Raw genomic sequence first — 16,374 nt, 5'->3', positions numbered from 1 at the left:
GTTCTGGAATTAGACCGTGGTAATGGCTGCACAACATCGCGAATGGGTTAAGAATCACTAAACTGTACTCTGTAACGGGCGAGCTGTACGGTGTGTGAACCACATCCCGCGGCGGTTACAAAGCTGCTCAGAGCACGGTGGCTGGTGGCGGGCCACCGGAGGCTGCGGGCGGATGCGCTGCGCTCGGGACCCAGGGCGTGCTCGGGGTGTGAGCCAGGGGCCCCCCAAGCTCTTGGCCAGGCATACACGTCACTTTTACAATCTGGAAAAATACATGTGGTCACTTAACCCAGCAAGCAAACATGCTAGCGCTGCGGGGCTGGACGCCCAGGCCAGCGAGCGGCACTCCACCAGGCCAGGGCTGCGTTGTGGCCATGGTCCCCGGGGTGGAGCAGTGCACAGCAGGTCCTCAGGTCGTTTGCTGGCTGCTGGACCCACGGCACGCCAACACCCCACACGGGCCACCTGGTGCGCTGGGAGCTGCCCGGGGCAACCACCTGAGGCAGCCCACACCTGCAGAGCACACGGCCGGGAGTGAGCGACGCCTCCACGTCCTGCCCGGCCGGCCTCGGCAAGTGGACACACCCCATTTGGTTTAGGGTCATTCTGTGAACTTCTGCAGCTTGGTGGAGGCTGAAGACCCGTCCAGTCCACGGAGGAGACCTCATCCCCGGCCAGAGCCTAGTCCGGGAGGGACCCAGCCTGACCCCTGATTCGGTCGCAGTTGGGTCGGGCCAGGGCACATGGTGACCCCTGACCCTGGCCACACACCAGCCCGCACCCTGGGATACCCTGGCCCCTCACCTCCCAGCTAAGAGAACATGGATGAGACTGCAGCCTCCCGCCTCCCTGCGCCGGCAACAAGGAGACAGCTGCCACAGACCTACTTCTCCAGTGGCTGGGGAGTCAGTGAGCTAAGACACGTAAGCGCTTCTAAAGCACCAGGCGCGTTCGGCGCTCCATCCGTGTGCCAGCCGTGCGCCACCACCCCGACGGGGGACCCTGAGGCACAGAGCCTGGCTCGGGCCGCCTCTGCCCACGCACGCACCTGGGCCAGACCCCAAGGGCCCCTCGCACGGGTGCCTGTGTGCGCGAAGGCAGAGGAGGGGCCAGGGGCTGCAGTGGCATGCGGTGGAGTGTTGCTATAGCAACTTGGACTCCTCGTCAAACAGCACGCCAGCCAGGCGCCCCAGGCACCCCGAGAATGACGCCCAGGACGGCCACGGAGAAGCAGGATCGCTGACAGCACCAAAGGGCGGCTGGGATGCCAGCCACTCATGCCCTTCCCCCGTCCCACCTGCCACACCACCCCTACCCCACCCCCCCGCCCCCTCCCCAGAAAGGCCACGGGAGGCCCGGCTTCAGGGCCTAGCTCTGCCCACCGCCCTGCCGCCTGCCCGTCAGCCAGGCCCTCTCCCAGGATGGTGGCAGCCAAGGAGCAAGAAGACTGTGCCTGAGTCACGAGGGCGGGGGCCCACAGCACAGCTGCACACGGCCAGGACTCACACTTGCCTTCAGACCCCAAGTCTTCCCGGGCCGTGGGGTGGAGGAGGATCACGGTCTAAGCCGGAGCTGGAGGCCCCATGCTCTTGGGCACGGCCCACTCAGGAGGGAAGCCAGCCCACTTCACCAGACAGCCCGGCTTCCCAGGGACAAGCTACCCAGCAGGCCCTGAACTCACAGCCCGTGGTCACCACTGAACTGTGGGAAGGAACCTTTGCTGTCACACTTCATGGACCGGACACTGAGGCTCAGAGAGGTGAGGAACTTGCCCGGGAAGCCCAGCCGATCCGAGGCCAAGGTGGGAACCAGACCCAGGTCTGGCTCTGGGCAGAGCCAGCGCTGTCCCCCCCACCACGGCCGCGGCCCCGTCGGAGCAGCAGCAGACTGGAGCTCAGGCCGCACCTGGCGTCACAGGCCAGCTCTCCCAACAGCAGCCAGCAAGGCAGGGATGGCCACGGTCATCCGACGCGACAGCAGAAGTCCCAGGGCCCTCCCCCGGCCCTCCGCGGGGAGTCAAGGGCGGAGGGGCTGCCACGCACCTGCCACGTCCTAACAACAGGCTGGCTGAGGGCCCTGCTGAGCCCACCGGTCACAGGGAAAGGGGGTAGGCACAAACCTGAAACCTCTATCCTAAGGGCACAGGCTTCAGGACCCCCACACCCAGAGCTCCTTCTCCCTGCCTCGCCCACCCTCACCCTCACCCAGGCGCATACTGACTACCGCTACGGAAGGCAGCCGTGCGGGAACACTGGGGGCACCGAGGGGAAGCCCGTGCGGCGGGAGCGGGAGACGGGGGCTGAGCGCGCTGAGATCTGGGCCTTCTTCTGAGACACCGTCACCGCCTCAGCGTCCAGGGTGCAGCTGCATCCCAGTCTCACCGCCACATCACGCCGCCCCGCCAGGAGCAGCGCGACCGGACAGTGTCACCACACCACCCTGACCGCTGGGAAACCTCCACTGCCATCCCCACCCCTCGGTACTGCCCCCCCAGTGGCAGCAGCGCCAGGCCAACCCTCGGCAGCAGCCCTGTCCTCCTATGAGCCACCGGCCCCACTGCCACCCCCCAGGTCATCGCCACCTCCTCCCTCGCAGAGGACAGGATGAAGCGATGCCAAGGAGGCAGGGGCTGGTGGACAGCTTGTTGTCTGCTGCTTTAATGAAGAGGGCAAGACCCCTCCTGCAGGAGATGGGGGGGCGGCAGGAAGATGGGGGGTCCCCCTTTCTACAGATGGCAGAGGTAAACCACAAGTGTCACTGCCCAGGGTGACAGGCAGGAGGTGTGGGCTGGACCCCCAAAGCCCACACTCTTTGCCCCGGACCTGAACGTGCAGACCCAGCTGGAGGGGTCCCTGGGGAAAGGAGAGCTTGCCCTCACCCCCAAACCCACAGTAACACCCTGCAGCCCCTCCCCTGACTGCCCACTAACCCGTTGGTATTGATGCCAGGGCAGGCCAGTGGCTCAGACCCGAGGGCAGCCCTGGGCCTCCAGCCCTGCCCCAAGGCCTGCAGGGAGGAGGTGTCCTTTGGCAGGATGGGCTGCGGGGATGGAGGCCCCGCCCTAGGAGCTGTCTGCGGTGCTGAGCACAACGGGCCCAGAGACAGCCGGCTGGCCGTCAGTTAATGGCACCGAGTTTCACTTCTCTAGTCAAAGAAAAAAAGATTCTCAGAGTGGATCACAAAGCAAATCCAACCTCATGCTTATGGAAGAGACACCCACAAAGGAACGCAGGAGGTGACGGGCAGAAGAATGGAGAAGGCGCGCCAGGCAAACCAAGAGGGAGGGCAGCGCACCATGATCCTGAAGTCAGGCAGCACGGAGACGAAACAAAGGACGCGATTCAGAATAAAAATGATGGTTGTACCACAGCCGCCAGCAGTCACAGGAGACACAGGAGAAAGGGGCAGAAACAGACCTACGGCAGGACCACAGTTCACTTCTCTCAGTCCACGACAGAGCGGGTAGACAAAAACTAAGACCTATGTGACCCACGACACGATCAGGTGGTGAAACTGACTGACACACCCACCAACTGCTGTTCACCCAAAAGAGAGAACAGATCTCTTTTTCAAGTGCCTGTGGAACAATGGTGAAAACTGACTCCATGTTAGAACCGCAAGAAAAACCACATAAAACCCAAAAAGTTCAAAAGAGAATAGTCAACATTCTCTGATCAAAATGCAGTTAAAACCAGAATAACAACAAAACCAAGAAATCAAAAGATGCTTTTAAGACTTGCTCCTCAACAGCTCTTGGACCAAAAAAGAGACTACAAACCAAAATCATAGCACTTCCAGACAGCACTGATAAGGAAAACACATACAATCAGAACTGAAGGAACTGCCTTTAAATATTAAGCACTTTTTTGAAAAGAACAGAAACAAGTTAATCAAGCCTCTAAACACCTAGGGAAAAGGATGATAAGATAAACTGAGAGAAAGCAAAAGAAATTCTTAACTATAAGCAAAAAGGGATGCATTAAGAAGCAGGAAAAAAAAGGACAATGAATTTTTAAAAATACCCAAAAGGTAAATCTTTGAAGAAAAAGAAAAACCATAAAATGGAAACAACTAGCCAATCCAACCAAGAAAAAACAGGAACAAATAAGATGGAAATAATCACAGAAACCAAGAAAATTAAGAGAAGAGTAAAAGATAATTATACTCAAGTCTACATGAATAAATCTGACAACCTGGATGAAACTGATAATTTTCTAGGAAAATATAATTTCTAAAACTGACCCCCAAAAAAGAAAGAAAAAATTTACAGGATTTTCTTCCTCAAAACAAAAACAAAACTAACAGAAGAGCACCGGGTCCCAATAGTTTCACAAAGTCTACCAACACTTTAAAGACCAGGTAGTTCAACGCTATTAAACTACTCTAGAAATGCATCAGAAAGAAAACGTTTATTTTTATGAAGCAGATGCGACCCTGATATCAAAACCTAGAAGAAAGTACACACCAAAAACAAAATGACAGACCAAGCCTACTTATGGAGAGCAATATAGATGCTAAATTAAACAGCACAAAGTATCCAGCAGCACCTTAAAGGAATCCCACATCAGACCACGTGAAGGGCATTCTAGGAACTCAGGAATGTCTCACTGCTAGCAATTCCCATTAGTGTAATTCATCATATTACTATATCTAAGGAGAAAAGTCATATGATCATCCCATAGATGATTTTTTTTTAAAGAAACTGACAAAATTCGACAACAATTCTTGATTTTTAAAAATGAGACCCTCAGTAAAATGGGCAGGACAGGCTCTTCCTTGACACGTGGAAGGCACGTATCTCATTCCAAACCCACATCTGCCCCATGGGGAAACACCAGGGGTGCTCAAGAGAGGTGGCCCCCACCAGCTCCCCAGGGACACTGAAGGATGAGTCCACGCAGTTAGGTAACAGAAGGAACCTGGGATATAAAAACTGGAAAGGGGAAGGTTAAATATCACTATTTGCCACTGCTATGATCGGATACCTGGAGAACTCAAGGTAATTACTATTGGGTTGGCCAAAACGTTTGTTCAGGTTTTTGTAACATCTTACAGAAAACCCCGAATGAACTTTTTGGCCAACCCAATTAAAAAAACAGAATTCAGCAAGGTAGCATGGGACAAACGCATATGAAGAAATCCAGAGTATTCATACATGTATATACAAACAGAGGATAATACAGAAGAAAAGACTCCTAACCATCACATTTAAAAGGATAAAATTCCTGCAAATAAACTTGAAAACATTACAGAAAAAGAGACCTAAGCAATTGGGAAAGTACAGCACATTCTTTTTTTTTTTTTTTAATAATTTTATTTATTTATTTATTTATTTATTTATTTATTTTTGGCTGCATTGGGTCTTCGTTGCTGTGTGCGGGCTTTCTCTAGTTGCGGTGAGCGGGGGCTACTCTTCACTGCGGTGCGTAGGCTTCTCATTGCAGTGGCTTCTCTTGTTGCGGAGCATGGGCTCTAGGTGCGCGGGCCTCAGTAGTTGTGGCACGTGGGCTCAGTAGTTGTGGCTCATGGGCTCTAGAGTGCAGGCTCAGTAATTGTGGCACACGGGCTTAGTTGCTCCACGGCATGTGGGATCTTCCCCGACCAGGGCTCGAACCCGTGTCTCATTCATTGGCAGGTGGATTCTTAACCACTGAGCCACCAGGGAAGCCCTACAGCACATTCTTAAGAAGGAAGATTCAATGTCATAAAGATGTCACTCTCCCTAAGTTAGTTTGTACATGTAACACAATTCCAACCCAAAACCAATCAGGTTTTAGGGATGCAAGTGTGTGTACGTGTGTGTTTGGTGGGGGGGACTGAGTAAAGAACAGACAAGCTAATTCAAAGTTCATATGTAGGGCTTCCCTGGTGGCGCAGTGGTTGAGAATCTGCCTGCCAATGCAGGGGACACGGGTTCGAGCCCTAGTCTGGGAAGATCCCACATGCCGCGGAGCAACTAAGCCCGTGAGCCACAACTACTGAGCCTGCGTGTCTGGAGCCTGTGCTCCGCAACAAGAGAGGCCGCGATAGTGAGAGGCCCGCGCACCGCGATGAAGAGTGGCCCCCACTTGCCGCAACTAGAGAAAGCCCTCGCGCAGAAACGAAGACCCAACACAGCCAAAAATAATAAATAAATAAATTTTAAAAATTTTTTTTTAAAAATCCGTACTTTATAAAAAAAAAAAGAGTTCATATGTAAAGATAATCTAGACTAGGCAAAAAAATTATGACAAAAGAGCAATGAGTTCTTTGATATACCGAAACACAGTATAAGGCCTTAAAAATTAAAATAGAGGTTACAACTGTACACATGGACAATGGAACAGCTTACAGGCAAACAAACATAATCAATCTTGAGAAAGAACAATAAAGCCGGACGCATCACCCATCCTGATTTCAACATATACTACAAAGTGACAGTCATTGAAACAGTAGGCTACTGGCATAAGATGAACACACAGACCAATGGCACAGAATAGAGAGCCCAGAAATAAATCAACACACAGTCACTGTATCTGCCAAGGGTGCCAAGAACACACAGCGGGGAGAGGACAGTCTCCGCAATAAATGATGCCAGGAAACTGAAGCTGAACCTGCAGGAGAATGAACTTGGACCCTGTCTTACACCACGCACACAAGTCAACTCAAAATCAATTAAGGACTTAAAACAGAAGACCCAAACTGTGAAACTCCTAGAAGAAAGCACAGGAGGAAAGGTTCACAACACTGGTTTTGGCAATGATTTCATGGATATGATGCCAAAAGCACAAAATAACAGAAACAAAAAACAGCTAAGTGGGACTACATCAAACTAGAAAGCTGCCGCAAAGCAAAGGAAGTAATCATCGAGTGAAAAGGCACCTAAGGAGTGGAAGAAGATCTTCCTCGCCTCACAATGGGGTTGCACCCTGATAAACCCATGGTAAACTGAAGGTAAGTCAAAAATGCATTTAAAACACTGAACCTACTGAAGGTCACAGCTTAGCCTGGCCTTCCTGAAACGTGCTCAGAACACTCACATTAGCCTACAAGTGGGCAAAACCATCTAGCACAAAGCCTATTTTACACTAAAGTGTGGACTATCTCATGTAATTGAACACTGTACTGAAATTGAATACAGAATAGCTGTCTGGGCACCGGCTGTTCACCCTCGTGACCCTGGGGCTGATGGGGAGCTGTGGTTGTCACTGCCCAGAATCACAAGAGTATCCACCCCACATCTCTGGTCCAGGAAAAGATCAAAATTCAAAATTCGAATCATGGTTTCTACTGAATGTGTATCACTTTCACACCATGAAAAGTCAAAAAAACTGTAAAATTGTTAAGATGAACCATCCTAAGTATACAACTGTGTGTATCTTATAAGGGGTTAATCTCCAAATCATATAAGGAACTCCTACAATTCAATAGTTTAAGAAAACTAATAAATTACCCAATTATAAAACAGGCTAAGGACTTGAATAGACATGTTTCCAAAAAAGACATACCAATGGCCAAGAGGTACATGAAAAGATGTTCAACGTAAGTAATCATCAGAGAAATGCAAATCGAAACCACAATGAGACGTCATCTCACACCTGTGAGAATGGCTATAAGCTAGAACCTAAAACCGGTGGGGGAAGAAATGGATTCTTTAGTAACTCGGACAGGACTACTAGTAGACCATCTGGGAAAAAATTATGGTCAGACTTGTACCTCACACCATACACCACGATAAAAGACAAATGAATAAAAACTTTAAAAGGAAATCAACGAAAATGAGAAGAAAACACAGGAAATCAACGAAAACAAGAAGAAAACACAGGACTTCTTTTTAAACTTGAAGAAGCCTTCGTTAACTACGACTCAAAATCCAAACACCACATGTGAAAGTTGACGGATCTGACTACACGAAAGCTGCTACATGGCAAAACAGTAAGGACAACAAAAGACAGCAGCAAATGCCCTGAATTCATCTGACATTCAAAGAACTCATCTCCATAATCTACAGGGAAAAAAATCAACAGCACAGTTTTTAAAACATGAACAATGTCAAGGAACAGAAAGCTCACAACTAAAACGCAAATGGCTCTTTGATATATAAAAAGATACCAAACTCATTCATCATAAAGGAAATGCAGATGTGTCCCCCCTCTGAAGCCTGATCGGACTCAGCGTGGGAGCAGCTGGGGGACGGGTGCCGACAGCTTTCCACGGGTATGTGGACCGGTGCCTCCCCTTTGGAGGGGGCCTGGCAGGGTGTGTCCTAATGAGGAAAGTCTGAGTCTTCTGACCCAGCACTTGCACTGAGAGCGTACATCCTACATACATGCATCAAATAACATACGAAGAGGTCATTCATTCTGTAATAGACAAAGACTGAAAATAACCTAAATTTCTATCAACAGACTATATTAAATCGATTCTGACATACCCATATTCGAAATATTCTGCAGTTGTCAACAAGAAAAAGAGAAGCTCTCTGTACGGATACAGGAAGACCTCCAGGACATTTTGGTTAGTGGGGGAAAAAATAAAAACCAAGGTGGAGAAGAAATTTATAACATGACTTGTGACAGAAAAAGGAAAAATATCAAAGTGTAGATTTGTATTTGGTAGATAATCGCATTCTTACGTATCTGGAAGGACAGATAAGAGACCAAGAGCAGAGTCACATGTGGAGACAAGGACCGGGTCGGCTGGGATGGGGAGACTTTTAACTTTCTACTGTATGCTTCCTCATATGTTTCTACTTTTGAACAATATACACTATTCAAAAAGTGCTAGAGCACTGGAACAGTTAAACCATGGCCCATTCACACCATGCAACAGGACTCAGTGATCAAAACAAACAAACTACAGGTACATGTGACAACCTTGAGAAATCTCCAGGGAATTATACCAGATGAAAAGAGCCAGTCCCCAAGGGCTACATACTGTATGATTCTATTTGTATAACATTCTTTTATTTTTTTTATTTTTTTTAACATCTTTATTGGAGTATAATTGCTTTACAATGGTGTGTTAGTTTCTGCTTTATGTATAACATTCTTGAAATGGCATAAGAAAAAAGGAGGACAGACTGGGGCTTCCCAGGAGTTCAGGAGGGTGAAGGTAGCAGGGAGGTGGGTGTGGCTACAAAACTACAATCACATGACAGCAACAGCCTACATTTTGACTGCATCCATTGTTGGTATCCTGGGTGTGACATGGTGCTACAGCTCTGTGAGATGCTACCTTTGGGGAAACTGGGTAAAGGTACACAGGAAGGCTCAGAATCAGTTCTTACAGTTGTACATGTGAACACACAATGTCTCAAAATATAAAGTTTAATAATTAAAAAAACAAAAACAAAAGACACTGGGCTGTCAATCTCCATGCCCGAGGTCACCAAGTGGCCAGAGCAGAGGACATATCCAGCCTGATCTGCTTCCCGAGTGCCTGCCTCCTGGGACATGGGGGTCACAAGGGAGGTGACCCCGCAGGGCCCGACCTCTCTCTGAGCACAGGGCAATCCTTCAAGGAAAAGGGGAAGCCCAGTGAGGAAGGGTGTCTTTCCCAAGGCACAAAGCTGACTCTGTGGTTTTAAGCTGCTGGCACCTGGGGGATACTTGTTACCGCAGCAAGACCTACCCTACACCATTAAGACTTCTGTCCATCCAATCACATCTGTGCCTGCACCTGCTGCCTGACTTCACTCCTGCCCAGCTGGCCCTCCTGGCCCATAAGACAGAACCCCACCTGCTGCCTGTGGGGCCCCCCCTCCACGGGCCTCCAACCCCTCCTGCAGGTGGGCAGCGGCACACACTGCCAGACGGAAGAGGCAGGGCAAGGCTGCACCCCACAGCAGCAGGCGGCTCTGGCCCCTGCCTCCCCAGGTGTAAAATGAGGGCTGAACCAGCTTTAGAGCTTTTCCCAGCTACAGAATCCTTTCTTCAAACACAATCATCCTCAGAAGGTCCAGGCGAAATGGATGAGATCGGAGCTGCTCTGGCTGAAGGAAGAGGATGCTGCCAGCTGGGGTGACTAGAGCCCCCCCAGTTCCGGGGACCCCCTCAAGCCACTGGTCCAGCAGCTCTCCACAACCCTGGGTCGGTAACGCTGTGGGGCAGAGTGGGAAAGCCCAGGTTCTAGGGCTGGACACGCCAGGTCCTACGCCCAGCCTGCTCTGCACTTCGTGGCCTTGGGAAAACAGGCATCACCTCCTGAGGTCTAAGAGGAAATGACTGCCCTGCTTCCCTGCTCTGACCAGTGGCACTAAAACCACCACACCCTCCACTCAGAGCTGCGGCCACGCTCCTCAGGGTCCCTACAGCATGTTCCACGTGCCACCCACCTGCAGGGCCCTGGAAGACTCATCCCCACACAGCTCCGCCCCCTGCAAGCTGCCGTCTCCCTTCTGCTCTGAGGAGCCGGGGCGCACGTGTGAAGCACCTGCTCACGGCTGGCCCTCCTGGAGATGCGGGTGGCCCCCGGCACAGCAGGTGCCCAGAAACCAGCTGAAAGAGCTGAGAAATAGCTAGCTTGTGCTTACATGAGCATTTATCAAGCACCTACTGTGTGCTCTTCCTGTGCTGGGGCCACAGAGACAGACAGGGTCCTGGCCCTGGAGAGCACATGGGGAGCCCGACACCAAACAAACAACCACAAGGAAACGAGGAAGCAGCCACGCAAGGCTCTCCATCAGTCTGCAGCCCCTGCCCTGCCCTGTGCCAGGTCCCCGAGGACGGGCCAGGCTTCCACACAGCAGCGCAGACCTGAGCCTTGACCGGTCGGAGGACGTCCCCGGGGGCGCTGGCGCCCGGCCATTCCAGCCAGACGGGCAGCCAAGCTGACCCCAGAGGGCAGGCTTGGGCAGCCGAGAAATCGGCCCAGCAGGTTGACCAGAGGCTGGAAAGACATTCAGGTCACACTGTGAGAGCTGCAGAGGCCAAGCGCGGAGGCGGCCTGAGAGATGTCAGCCGGGGAAACACGCCAGAGCGGCCCCCGGGCAAGAAGAGCCAGGACCCTGAGAGGGGAATTACGGGGTCCAGGCTGGAGGATGCGGACCAGTGAGAACGTCCGCCCTGCGACTGAAGGCTTTCCGGACCCTGGACCCGGAAAACACAGAACCGACTCAGCGCCCAAGCCCAGGCCCGCCTCCCACCTGCCCAGGCTCATTAGCACCCTGGCTGTGGGTGAGGCCGTAGCGGGGAAGGAGGGCAGACCCGAGGCAGGGATCCAGCTCCTCGTTGGCACCACCACTGAAAGCCTGTGCTGAGAGGGCAGCCAGGCCCGGGAAGGGGGCTGTTGTGCCGTGTTCACGTGGGAGAGATTGATTCCGGGCTGCCGGTGTAAAACTGTGTCCCTTTCCAAATACTTGGCAGGAATAGATTATGGCTCCCGGTGGAGGGCAGCCAGCCAGAAGTGTCTGGGGCGGAAGGCGGGGGGGCTGCCCCCGGCCGGCTCTGTCTGGCGTCAACTCCCTGAACAGAGCTCTGATGCCCCTGCCATCCCCCAGGGTGCCTGCCCCCCATCTTCCCCAGACAACATCCCACCCCCCTCCTTCCCCACCACCCCGCACCCCTAACATCCGGCTTCCTAGTTGGTGCAGGCGCAGCCTGTGACCCTGCGACCACGTCCAGGGTCTGGCTCGGGCAACAGTAGGACAGACGTGGACAGACAGGTGCCCGAGCATGGCACCTGGTCCCAAAGCCCTAAGGACCTGACTCCTTTCCACAGGTCCCAGAGAGCAGCTATGGCCAATAGTGGGCTCACTCTAACCCCCTTTCATCCGGCCACACTGGGAACAAGAATTCCAAGTTCCAGCCCAGCCGTGACCCCCCCCCCATGAGAGATACCACACTTCCAGACCTGGACTCCCTAATGCCCTCGACCCTTGCCAGGCTCTCCTTTAGAACATCAATTCAATATGGAGGGAAAGTCAGGATTAAGTCTTTATTAGTATAATCATCACCACTACCAAAGACATTCTCCAACTCAGAAAGCATCCTCTGGGGCGGTGGCATCTTCCGATCTGGTCCTCCCAGGAAGCAGCAGAGCAGGAAGGCTGGGCGGGTGGGGCAGCAGAGCGGTGAATGGGCTCTGGAGCCAGAGTGCTGGAGGCAAATCCTGGCCGCTCACTTATGGGCCTGTGACTCCGGGTAAGTTACTCAGCCCTGGGAAGCGTCCTGATCTTAGGAATATGAGGAACCTAGCAGGTGCTAGGTCCATAAACGGTGCTGACTATCACGATGGTGATACAAAGAGGGTGACGATGGCCAGTTCTCCTGTGTTCCCACTCATCCACCTCAGACGCAGGCCAGAGGGCACCCTCTGGAGCCGGAGGGCTGCTCAGAAGAGGGGCAGCTGCACCAGCCTCCCGGGCACTCCCTGACTCCACAGCCCCTCCCACAGCTTCAGTGCCTGTGTCTCTGCGATGGCACGGACGCCACCACCTCCCGGTGGTTGCGGGATCAGAAAGGACAGAGGGCGGGGACGTGCTCATGAGCAGCGTGGCTCAGGACCCCACAGCTGAGACTCCGCCACACTGTGTCCGCGGGGCTTCACTGTTCGTACCCGGATGCTGACGCAGGGCTGGGTCCCCATCCTTCCCTCGGGGGACATCAAGAGGCAGAAAACGAGACAGTCTTCCATCAACCCACGTAAAGGAAACAATAAAACTTTATTGACTGGGAGCTCCGAGCTGGGGGCTCGCAGGGTCAGCACGACCGCCTGGCCTGCTCTCCTGCGTCCACCTCGGGGCGGGCTGCCCTCTCCGGGAGGCGGGAGCGCAGGGCTGCTGGGACCGTGAGCAGCCTGCCGCGCCGGTTCCCGGGAAGACCCCGCTCTTCCCCGCCAGCAATCACTCCGGGGAAAGGTCCACGGCACTGCTACCACCATCGTGCACCCAGCCACACGATACCGAGCCCAGGGGCCGACAGCCTGGACTCTGCGGGCTGGGAGGGGGCGCACACCTCTAGCCACAGGCCCCTCGTGTGATCCGGCCCAGAGCCCAGACCTCAGACCCCTGGTCCCTGCTCCCCACAGCCCTGTCTCGGGTGCTCTTCAAGCGACTCGCAGCGCGGCACAGGCTGGCCCTCCTGGGATCAGCACCCAATCCAGGCCTCACCTGCCTCCCTCGGGTCTGCCGCTGTTCATTCTCCCTTCACTTTAGTCTTTTGTCACCCACTCCTCCATTCAGGGATCCAGCAAACACTTAGCAGCCACGCGGTGCTGAATGTTCTGGCAGAAAACAGAGGAATCCGAGAGGCGGCCTACCTTCACAGCCCAGCAAGTCCATCATTACTGACATGGCACAGATCACAATTCAGAGAACAGAAAGGATTACGGCTGGACTGAGCCACCCAGGTTAAATTCCATTTGTAGCAAATAACACAATCAAAACAAACCCAGCAGCCACAGATATGCCTGTGCGCATTAAAAAAAATCTAAGCCTTGGCCAACAGTTTGTTTCTCCCAAACACTAGTCCAAATACTAGTCGGAGAGCAACGAAACTCTCAGTAACACAGACGAGTGCTGTGTGCTGTGAGCCATGGTCACAAACGTGGGTGAACCGACCCAGGGGAGGAAGGGGACAGGAAAGCGTCCAACGAGAACCGGAGTACAAGGCATTCCAAGTGGAAGGCACAGACATGAGAAAAGACATGGGCTGTGCAGGAAACAAGGGCTCGTGAACTGGCAGGGCACACGAAGCAAGTGGTGGAAGATGTGGCTGGAGCAGGAGGCAGGAACAGGGTCCCGACCTTCACCTTGCAGGAGGAGACTTATGGACTCCTGTCTGCCCATGAGCCCCCAAACCCCTAGACGGCAGTGCCCGTGTCTAGGTGCCCACCTCAGGGCCCTGCAGAGGAGCGCCCGGAGAAGGTAGCCTGGATACAGTCAGAGCAAACAAAGGAGGAGAGAAATGTGCAGGTGGCCCAGGAAGCTCCACCCCCTCCAGGAAGCCTTCTCGGACTGCCACTCTCCCACAGCCACTGCAGTCACAACTGGGCTCCTGCACTATCCTGGTCAGGCTGCACCGGATTTCTACCGAGGACCTACAACATATGAGGTTGACCACTCAGAAGTACCATTTTAATAGGCTGAAGCACTCCAATACTGACAAACTTCACCTGGACCTCACCCTGACACTCTGTCCACCCTGGGGCTATAGTGAGGAACAATCCCAATCCCTGCCTCCTGGGTACCCAAGATAAAGCGGAAAACAAGCAAACAAGCGACAGTGACAAAACATGAAGTGCTGGGAAGGAAAAGAGAAAGGACCTGAATCAGGGTACTGGTAAGAGAGGGCGGTCAGGAAAGTGGGCTATGACCCGCCGGAAAGATGGTGAGCTGCCATCCCACCAGGAACTAAGACAAGGGCAGGAAGAGGGTGGGTGAGGAAGGCGCCAGGTGTGGCTGCAATGGCAGCAGGCCCATCTAGTCCAGCAGCTCGACCCACATAATTTTCTGCCATGACCGCAGTGTCCCATGCCTGCGCCGCGCTGTCTAGTGGCCGCCACACTGGACGGCGCACAAAGAGCCCAGAGGGCAAAGGAGGAGTGAAACGTGAGTCTCCCAACAGGAAGCCCCTGGAGGGCTCCCGCGGGGGCAGCACAGATCAGAGTCACCTGGAAGCTGGACGGGCGGGAGGGCCCCTGCCCTCCGTGCCCCAGAGGCACGTTTTAAGCCAAACGTAGAGGAAAGGCAGAAAGGAGCAGAGGGGAGGCGCATCGTGTCCGGCTCTCCCTCAAGTGCTGCCTCCAGCTCGCTGGTGATGAGCAGCGTCCCTGGCGCCCAACAGGTGGGCAACCGGGCCTCGGTGCGAGCGCTCCGCCCCCGAGACCCTGCCCCTCCCACGACCCCGCCCCCTAGACCCCGCCCCTCCCATGGCGGTCCCGCCCCTCCCGGAGGCCCTCCCGCCGCGCGGGCCCCGCCCCACCCCGCCCCCGACCACCCCTGGCCGCGCGCGCCCCTCCCGGCCCCGGCCTCCGCCGCCTCCGCCTCCGGCCTCGCGCCCTCCCAGCCGAGCCAGCCTACCCTTGCCGGCCCACCCCCGCCGGCCCGGCGCCACCGCGCGCCGCTGCCTCACCTGGGCCTCGGTAGCTCGCGGGCGCGCTCCGTACGCTCTCGGCGGGAGGGGCGGTACGGGGGGGCGGAGCCGGCACCCAAACATCACGTGACGGCCCCTCTCGCGCCGGCGAGGGCCGCGAGGCCGCCCCCCGTCCGTCCCGTCGGCCCCGACGCCTCGCGCCAGCCAATGGCCGCCGAGCCGCGGACGGGCTGCGGACGGCGTGAGCCCGAGGACTACAAGTCCCAGAGTAGCCCGCGCGGGCGGCGGAAACGGCCTGTGACGGCGGCCGGCTGGGCCAGAAAGCCTGCGCCCGGCGGGATCACCTGCGGGTACCCAGGGCCGGGGCCTTCGAGGGCCACCGAGGATGCGCCGTCCCAGCCTGCTGGGCTGGGTCGAGCCGTTCCCGCCGCCTTCCCGGGCCTGTAGGTGGCCGGCTCACTCGCACCCCCGAGCCTCAGTCCCCCCATCTGTGGAACGGGGGTGACAGACGCGGAGTGCGCGGTCCCCGCCTCAGAGGCCCGACCGGATCTCACGGGTCTGAGAGGCAGAGCCGCGGCGGCGCAGTGGCCGTGCGGGCCCCGGACTCGGGTCTGGAGGGCACAAGGGCCAGCGCCCGGGTCTAGGGCGGCCGCTGAGCACTGCCGGGAGGGGCCGCGCCCTGCGGACCCCACGCCTTGGTCCGTGCCTGCGGGGGAGTAGACGGGATCGTCACCACACACCAAAGCCTGTCCTCGGAGGGCCTTCAGGGGACGGGTCTCCAGAGAGCGGGGTCTGAGGGTGCTCCGGCCACGCCCCACCCTCAGCGGGCGCGGGTGTGGAGGAAAGGAGGGGAAAGCGAAGTACACCTCCTCCAGGACGACCACCTGCGGAGTGTGCTTCCCGCCAACCCAGCGGGCCGAGCGGGTGCCCCGGGGCTGCGGACCGGGTGGTCTAGCGCGAGCAGGGCCGCCCAGGGCGGGTGCTCAGTACCTGCTGCCTCCTCCCCAGTCTGGGACGAGGCCCCCTAGCGCCCCCCGGAGAAGCAGGAGAGACGGCCCCCTCCATCAGGACCTTCCTCTGGGAGAACCAGGACCCGAACGGTTGAGGGTTAAGGGGATGGCCAAGAGACCCCCAGAGGAAGAGCGGAGGGAAGAAGCTGCCGCAGCCCCCACGGGGCATCTGTCCGCTGCACTGCAGCCTCACTGTGCCCGCGGGGTCTTCAGAAGGAGCCTCCGTGTAGCGCCCGCCAAAGCCGACCCCAGAAACGCTCGCTGTAACAGGAGAAGCCACCTGGGCTTCTGCGTGGTTGTACCAGATCCCTGGGTCAAACACTGTCAACCTGGGGTCTGCAGCGAGTTCC

At 55.5% G+C, this 16,374-nt stretch overlaps 1 protein-coding gene across 1 annotated transcript in view; it reads right to left on the bottom strand.

The window, feature by feature from the left end:
* The window catches only part of TSNARE1 (t-SNARE domain containing 1), a 131,599-nt gene extending 116,385 nt beyond the window's left edge, over nt 1–15,214 (bottom strand). Inside the window, exon 1 of the mRNA XM_036830978.1 lies at nt 15,054–15,214. The gene's annotated coding sequence lies outside the window, so the exon portion shown is untranslated. The remainder of the gene's footprint in view (nt 1–15,053) is intronic.
* Nucleotides 15,215–16,374: the final 1,160 nt, after the last annotated feature.

Source organism: Balaenoptera musculus, chromosome 17 (genome assembly GCF_009873245.2).
Source record: "Balaenoptera musculus isolate JJ_BM4_2016_0621 chromosome 17, mBalMus1.pri.v3, whole genome shotgun sequence".
NCBI lineage: Eukaryota > Metazoa > Chordata > Mammalia > Artiodactyla > Balaenopteridae > Balaenoptera > Balaenoptera musculus.
The sequence above is the reverse complement of the archived record's forward strand: the minus strand, read 5'-3'. Positions and strand labels throughout refer to the sequence as shown.